Source organism: Ictidomys tridecemlineatus, chromosome 7, assembly GCF_052094955.1.
Source record: "Ictidomys tridecemlineatus isolate mIctTri1 chromosome 7, mIctTri1.hap1, whole genome shotgun sequence".
Lineage (NCBI taxonomy): Eukaryota > Metazoa > Chordata > Mammalia > Rodentia > Sciuridae > Ictidomys > Ictidomys tridecemlineatus.
Genome location: NC_135483.1, coordinates 28497428 through 28506102, shown reverse-complemented (window position 1 = coordinate 28506102; position 8675 = coordinate 28497428). Strand labels below are relative to the sequence as shown.

Genomic DNA, 8675 nt, shown 5'->3' with positions numbered 1-8675 from the left:
TATAGCCCTCATATGCATATATATATATATATATATATATTTAGTCTTATATATATTGTCAATTATAGCATAATAAACCTAAGAGAATAGCTGTTTCTTTAACCAGAATTATAAAGTGATTAATTTAAAAACATTAAAACAGATATTTAGACAAACCATAATTCTTTTAAGATTGTTTTCCTTGAGTAATGAAAACCTGATAGCAGAAAACACAAGGAATAATCTTGATAAATCACAAAATTTTGTTCTTTAAGTGTTCTCTTCAAGAATATTACCAAGCACAAATCAACATTTTAAGAAAACCTGTTCCAAACATTGGGAATTAGATTTTGGTTTTATATCAGTACATTAATTTTTAAACTCAGTAACTCTTTTATTACATATACCAATAATTTATGAAAACACATAAAATAAATCCAAATATTTTGTCTTTTCCAGACCTTAAGAAGCCAAGGAAATTAAATGTAATTTTGCCATTGATTTATCAATATTTTAAGTTACAAATGACTCGGAATTTTTTCTAATTTATATGTTTATAAACATTTGTTTATATTTACCTCATCTATTTATTTTAACAGCTATTTTGGATTACTCGTGAAAATTAAGAATACTTATTTCTTTGCTAAAATCTTAAAAGTTGCTATACATAAAAAGTAATAAAATTGGGGCTGGGGATGTGGCTTAAGCGGTAGCCTGCTTGCCGGGCATGCGTGCGGCCCAGGTTAGATCCTCAGCACCACATACAAACAAAGATGTTGTGTCCGCCAAGAACTAAAATAACTAAATATTAAAAAATTCTCTCTCTCTCTCTCTCTCTCTCTCTCTCTCTCTCTCTCTCTCTCTCTCTGTCTCTCCCACTCTCTCTTTAAAAAAAATAAAATAAAAATAAAAGTAATAAAATTATCTTTAAATACCTAATAGATATATTACTAGGCTAGCATACTAGGCAAAAAATGTGCTAGCTTAGCAAGTTAAAGATATCTTTACTTTATCTTAACAGCAAACTTAAATTAGCACAGTTGTAAAGATTTATTTAAATCATGTGAACCAAAGGCACTTGGGCTAATGTTCAAAACTGATGAGCACTCAAGATTTAAAAAGAACTTCATGGGGATTTATCATGCACACAAGTCATGTAACATGTATCCAAAAGAGGCTGGTAGAAGCATATACACACAACTAAGATCATATAACCTTCATCTCAAAATTCCAGTTGTGAAACAGTATTATAGTAAAATGGATTATCCCCACTTATAAACAGAAGGTCAAATCTAAATTGCAGATTTTCATTTCCAAATCTTGAATCAAGTTTTTCAGGCAGAGGTTTGATTTTAAAAAGTCTCCCTTGCCCTATATTATTCCTTTCCTTCAAAATCTAAAAAACATTTAATCCTAAATTTGCATTTCTGAAAGTATGACCTGGTTAGAGCAAAGTAGAAAATTTATAGCTCAAAGACACAGATTTTAACTTAATCATCTTTGAGAAGGGTATGAGAAAGGCCTAAGGAAAGCAAAAACAATTTAAAGGTGAGGCTTGTCAGGCAGATTTAAGTTAATATCTAGGTTAGTCAGCTTTTCATTGCTATGGCCAAAATACCTGACAACAAGGTAAAGGAGGAAAATTTGGGGCTCACGGGTAGAGTCTGTGGTCAGTCTACTCCATTGTTCTGGGCCTGAGATGAGGCATGATGTCATGGGCAGAAAGCTACAGTGGAGGAAAGCTGCTCAGTTTGTGGCAGCCAGGAAGCAGAGAGAGAGAGGCAGAGCACTCTAGGTGCCAGGGACAAGATGTAGTCCCAAAGGCTAGCCCCCAGTGACCTACTTCCTCCAGTCAAACCCAAATCTGCTTTGGTTACCACCCAATAGTTAATTCAAATCATTAATCCATCAAATGATCAATCCACTGATGAAGTTACAGCAATCATAATCCAATCATTTCAACTCTAAATATGGCTGCATTGCTTAACCCATGAACTTTGGGTAGGGATATTCCAGATTCAAACTATAGCAATATCTTTCCAATTTTTTTTTCCCAGTGGAGGGAGATAGCCTTACAAATGGAAATTTCTCTTATGAAGGGTTAGTAAGTCATACTTTGCATATGTAATTGATACATCATTTAAATCTAGTTCTTAAATCAGTTGTTGCCCATCACTGAGTAGGACAAAGTGCATGTTGTAGATCTTTCTGTAAAGGTAAAATTTCCAAGCTGATTCTAAGCCGCAGAGCCTGAGTTAAAGTGTAAAAGACCAGGCATCCTAAAGTTTCCAAAGTGCAGGGATTGGGTTAAAAAGTAAAAGACTAGTATTGTTAGAGTCCCTCTGCTACCCCCAAAACCTGTAATCCCTGTAGCTGTTAGGACAATACTGGAACTGCCCAGTAAATATTTCCACTGACTTTCTGGTTGTTTAATAGCTAAGGCTTCCGAGTTGCTTGGCACGTAGGCATTGCAGGACCTAAACCAATCAGTTTGAATGTGTACCCCACCTAGGAGCACCAATCACTCCTGCCCTAATTGTTCCCGCCAATGTATGTACTAATCATGTTTCAGAATTGTTGTTCAATTTTCCCGCGCCTTATGATGATTTGTTCTGATGTATGCAAAGCCCCCCACCCCCTCCAAAAAGTGTACTTAAGCTCCACCTGACCTCCGCTCTGGGCTCTGAGCCGCTCTCCTTTCTTGAGTGGGCACAGAGTCCCAGCACGCTGGAACAGGATCCTCAATAAACTTCCCCCCTGCGATTGCATGAAGTGAGTCTCTTGTGTGGTTTCTCCCCTCCGACGCTCCGCTGCACCCCAACATTTCCAATCCCAATTCATGTCCTCAAGTCAGAAAGATTCAGACATGTCACTCAGAGGAACAATCACAAATTTATCAGAGGGGATGGGAAAGGGGGAAAGGGGACATTCTTAAAGGAGAGAGTAGATCTTCTCAGACAGAAGAGGGACACCATGTCTCTCCTGCCCTCCAGTTTAATTGGGAATCCCAGGGAAGTTTCCAGAGAGTCCACACAGGTCCACTTCTTGACTTTTGATGACAACAGGTGATATCAGACTTTCATTCAAGTCCCCACTGTGCATGACAACTCTAGGTCATTCTGGCTCATACTGATGAGTTCCAATTGGAATTTGTTTTTACACACATCATGTTTAGGGATAATTACCTTTATTTACCTAAGTTTCAGGATCTAGTCTGTGAGAGGGTCACAAAAGTCTCTCCTTCAGGGTAACTTGTGATCCTTTCATCGGAATTCTTTGGAGGCTGCATTTCTCCTGCAGGTAACAGGTATTTGCTGGGAACGTGACATATCCTGTCCATTTAAGTCAGCCAGTGTCGGAGGTAAATTGCTTCCTGGAAAGGAAAGCAGGTAGAAGTCAGCACAGTGGGTCCATTTTATAGAATCATTCCCTTGATGTTCCCACCACTTACATCTATCTGTCCCCTATCAAAGTTACTATAAATTTATTCCATATGTTTCTCAACTCTTGGAGAACCATCTTCTATAATACAGTTCTTCTCAAAGCCATCACAAGGAAAATGTCCTATTTTATTCATTGCTGCATCCACACTGCTGAGAATAGTAATTAACACATGGTCAGTGCCTAATAAATGCCTAGGTAGTTTAATGAATAATTTGAGATTTTGCATACATAAAAAATGTCTTTTTTGTACTTGTATTTGCATAGCTTTTTAAAATTAAAAAGTAACTACTTCCAAACATCTTTACCAAGCAAATAAAATTGGTGTGACTGATGACCCAAATATAAACCATAAGTCTAACTTCTTTTGATATGTAGGAGAGAATTTGTCTTTAAATTATTGGCTTAGTTTAAAATTAGTGAATCAGTTGCAATAAAAATTATTTCCTTTTTTTCTGTATATGTATGTGATATAGAGTTCTAAGCAACTGATATGCCTAAGAGTTTTGCTTTAAATTGTGAGATTTATGAAGTGATTAGCTAGGAGTGATGTTATTATGTTATTTATCAGTTATTTGAAGGAGAGAACCAAAAAGAATATCAGCACTTCTCTGAAAATTACCTTGGCAACTTACTTCCTATTACCTACCTATTTATATTCAATGTTGTTTTAGAAAGGATTGAATGTGGCTTGCAAAATTACATAAAACACAATTAGATAGCATAAATAGAAGCAGAGTAAAAGAAAAGACAAAGAACATAAAATCCAAGTAGGAATGATGCTAAAATATACTTTGCAAGATCTATATGATTGCTATAGCTGAGTCACAATCTGGCTCTAAGTATTCTATCAGATTCACCAAAACATGGAAACCTAATCAATTACTCAAAGCACTGTGTCTATAACATAGAGCCAGCAATTTGTCAGGACAAGTACAATGATTATTGCACTAAGACCAGATAGGGTATATCCAATAATGTTCTTGTATTTTACCTCAGTATAGAGTGATAATCCCTACAGAGCACAATTTAATAAAAGTAATTCTATAAGCAGTAAATACCTTCTATTGACTTGCCTTTTGGTATTTACCTTCTTGCCACAATCCATATAAGTAGCTGAGAATTACAATACACAGCTGATGGAACAGTCCTTTACGTAAAATATTCCTAGTTATTTTTGTTTCTGAATTACCTTTTCATTTTTCATGCAATGTATTTCTAAATATAAAGTGCAGAAAAAAAACAAATAATCCCATATTTTCAACAGTGTCATTCAAGAAAGAAACACGAAGAAATTTGATTTGTATTACAACTTTTTATGACTGCTATTACACAAAGAAAATAATAATTTTTACCACTTGTAGACTCAGAAATATTCCACTGCCTCCTTTCTGTTTGTATTCAGTCTGTGAAGTTCCCACTGCATTAGTCACAACGTTCAAAGACTAATATGATGATTAAATTATTTATGACAAAGATATGTAAAGTTTATTTTGTTTGACAAAGTCATGATGACTAAGCAAAAAACAATGCTCTTATATGAAATTCTACTTTTTGATATATAATTGTTTCACCTCATAAATGTAAGGTTAGAAAGAAAATAGCTTTGCATTCGGAAGAGGATAGAATGTTCATATTCAAATTTAACAAGTCTTTGCAGGAGACCATATGCTAAGCACAGCACATAGTAAGGTTCCCCTCCCATTCCACCCTCCCCCCAACCCCTTGACACCCCCATAACCCCCATCCTTCCATCACCATCCCCCTCATCCCACAGTCCTGTGAAATGGAAGCTATTGTCCCTTTTTTACACATAAAGACAGGTAAAGAAGATGAGGCTCTACTGCTAGGCCAGGAGACTTTTTTAAATAAAAGATAAGAAGGTAAATATCTTAGACCTTGTGGGACATTCAAACTCTGTCACCACTGCTCAATTCTGCTGCTTTCATGTGAAAGCGGCGGCTAACGGCAATATTTAAAGAATGAGTGTGGTTGTCTTCCAATAAAACCATACTCATGAAACAGATGGCAGGCCCTTGGGCCAAAGCTTGTTACCTCTTAAAGTCATTAGTAACTTGCTCAAGACAACTCAACCAGTAAGTATGGGAATCTGTATTTAAATCAGATTTTCTTTTTTGGAGACTCATATTCTTTCTGCTCTCCTGTAGCTACTTTAGTATCTAGATACTCACATTTTTAATTAATTTTTTTTGAGGTACTGGAGGTTGAACCAGGGGTGTTTTTCTACTATATTCCCAATCCTTTTGATTTTATTTAGAGACAGGGTCTCACTATGTTACTGAGGATGACCTTAGACTTAAAAGTTCTCCTATGTCAACCGCCCCAGTAGGTGTGACTACGGGCATGTTCCATCACATCCAGCTAGGTATTCGATTTAAAACACCTATTTGTGAATAACTTTGAGTTGATTATTTTCCAATCTAGCCAAAATTAAATCCAGCAAATTTTTTAGGAAAAATGTTTTAACTCAATCAGTAATCTACTAGTAATTTTATTTACATGTTGACAAATAAACTTAGAAATGTTTTTAATTCAAAGGCAGTTTCTTTTCCTTTAATTAAGCAAATTAATTTCTCTGTTTATTCAGCCAATGAATATTTGTGGAAGTTTCCATAAATGTAGGCATTATACTGAAATTTGGAAAAATCAAAATGAATAAAGCACTAAGTAAAAAGAGACACTAATCAAGCCCTATTGTAGTGTGCACACAACTCCCTGGGGTATGTGCCTCAAAGGTTGATCTGGGTTTTTCTTAACAAATCTTGAAAGCATTCCCTGAAGGCAAAAAAACAAAACCAAATAAATATGTGCTTGAACAAAGTCCAGCACCATTGGAATAATAAAACAAAACTTAATTCTGGAAAATACAAAATTTAAAAATGCCTGATGTCTGATCAAAATTACCAAGCAGGGAAATAAATGACACATAAACAAGAAAACTAGTCCATAGGGCTGGGAATATAGCTCAGTTGGTAGAGTGCTTGCCTTACATGCACAAGGCCATGGGTTCAATCCCCAGCAACACACACACACACACACACACACACACACACACACACACAAACAATCACAAACAAAATGAGTCCATATATGCGGAAATAACAAAATGATAAATTAGTAGACAAATGCATTGAAGCAGCTATTATAAATATTCTCCGTGTGTTCAAGTAGATAGAAGAAAACATGAATATGGTGAATGTGTAAAACAGACTCAGATATAACTTTAAAGTAAAAGAAAATACCTTGGGTAGGATGAAGAGCAGATTAGACAATACAAAAGAAAATATCACTGAACCTGAAAGCAAAATACAAACTATCCTAAATGAACCAGTGGTAAAAACATTGAAAAACAAATAGAGACATAATGACCCAAGGGTGACATCAAGTAGTCTAACATTTATAATTAAACCACCATAAAAAGAAGAAAGAACTTCTATTCTTACCTGAATTGGACTTTATAACCCAATATGCATATATGACTACAGGACTAGTGTGATTCTACACCATGTACAACCAGAAGAATGAGAAGTTACACTCCACTTATGTATGATGTGTCAAAATGCATTCTACTGTCATGTATAACTAATTAGAACAAATTTTTTAAAATACTAAAAAAAAGAAGAAGAAAGAGAACAGAATAAAGCTTTTGAAGAAATGATAACCAATAGATGTCATAGATTTGACAAAAATTATAAACCTCAATAAATATCAACAAATAACTCAACAAATGTCAACAAAAAATACTAACGAATAAATGTATTAGTATTTTATAGTTAAATACAAAGAAGGAATGAAGAATTACCATAGACTTCTCATCAGGAACTACCCCAAGACAAGGAAATTCAGTAACCTTCTTAAAGCATTGAAAGAATAAACTTTCAACCTAGAATTCCTTATACAATCAAAGTTTATTTCATAAATGTAAAATATAACTGATAAATTAAGTGGAAATATTTTTCAGATAAGCTAAAACAGAAACAATTCATTGGATCAGATCTGCTATAAAAGAAATTTTACAGGCCAGGCACGTTGATTCATGCCTATAATCCCAGGTGCTCAGGAAGCTGAGGCAGGAGGATCATGAGTTCAAAGGCAGCCTCAGCAACTTGGCAAGCCATAAGCAACTCAGTGAGACCCTGACGATAAATAAAAATCATAAAAGGGCTGGTGATGTGACTCAGTGATTTAGTGCCCCTGGGTTCAATCCCTGGTACAAAAAGGAAGAAAGAAAGAAATTTTACAGGAAGTTGTTCAGGCATAAGAACAAAGAAATGATACCAGTTTCCTCAAAAGAGTTAAGAACACTGGAAATAATAAGTAGGCAGGTACATATGAAAGACATGTTTAATAATTTCTTCAATCCTTTTAAAAGATAATCAAATGTTCAAAAAATAATAAATTCCAGGGTCCATAATATAGGCAGAATTAAAAGGTAGGACAGCAATTACATAAAAAACAAGAGAGAAGACAGACAAGCTTACCATTTAGTTCTTACATTCTACCTCAAGTAGTATGATACTACTTAAAGGTAGAAAGTGACTAGTGAAAGACATGCATTTTAAACCCTGGAGAAGTCACTGAAAATTTTAAGTTCTTACAAATGATATAAACCAATATAAAGGTAAAATTCAAGTAAAACAAAAACATTAGTTAATCTAAAGGAAGGCACAAGTAGAGTGAGGGAAAGGGAACAAATACAAGATAGTAGGAGGTTGATCAAGTTGAAAATAAATACCAAGACTCTTGTTTAAAACCCAACCATATCAATAGTTACAATGGTCATAAATGCTATAAGCATTCCCCAAATTGCAGATTGTCATATTGGATTTAAATATGAGATGCAACCAATTACTGCCAATAGGAAACAGACTATAAATAAGTATGGAGAAATGCATAGGACAAAAGACAAATGATAGAAAAAAATTATACCATGCAAACACTAAAAACACAACAAAGAAGCAGGAGTGGATATATTATCTTAAGATAAAGCATATTTAAGAATAAGGAATATTACCAGATACATATTTCATAATCAGATACATATTTCATAATATATCAAACACATAATATTATCAGATACATATTTCATAATCAGAGGCATATTTCTTTTCTTTTTTTAAAAAAAAAGGTTTATTTATCTCTGCTATCAAAGAATAGAATTATGACAGTGTAATTTAACAATCCTAATTGGCTTCATTTTTTAATTTTAAAATCAGGGAACACTTCATTCCATA

At 34.4% G+C, this 8675-nt stretch overlaps 1 long non-coding RNA gene across 1 annotated transcript; it reads right to left on the bottom strand.

Annotated features, from left to right (window-relative positions):
* Positions 1–2852: 2852 nt before the first annotated feature.
* LOC144365287 (uncharacterized) lies at positions 2853–4825 on the bottom strand. The gene is made up of 2 exons (XR_013423593.1): positions 4776–4825; positions 2853–3352 (listed from the first exon to the last, which is right to left on the bottom strand). It is a non-coding gene; the product is annotated as an uncharacterized LOC144365287 (long non-coding RNA).
* Positions 4826–8675: the final 3850 nt, after the last annotated feature.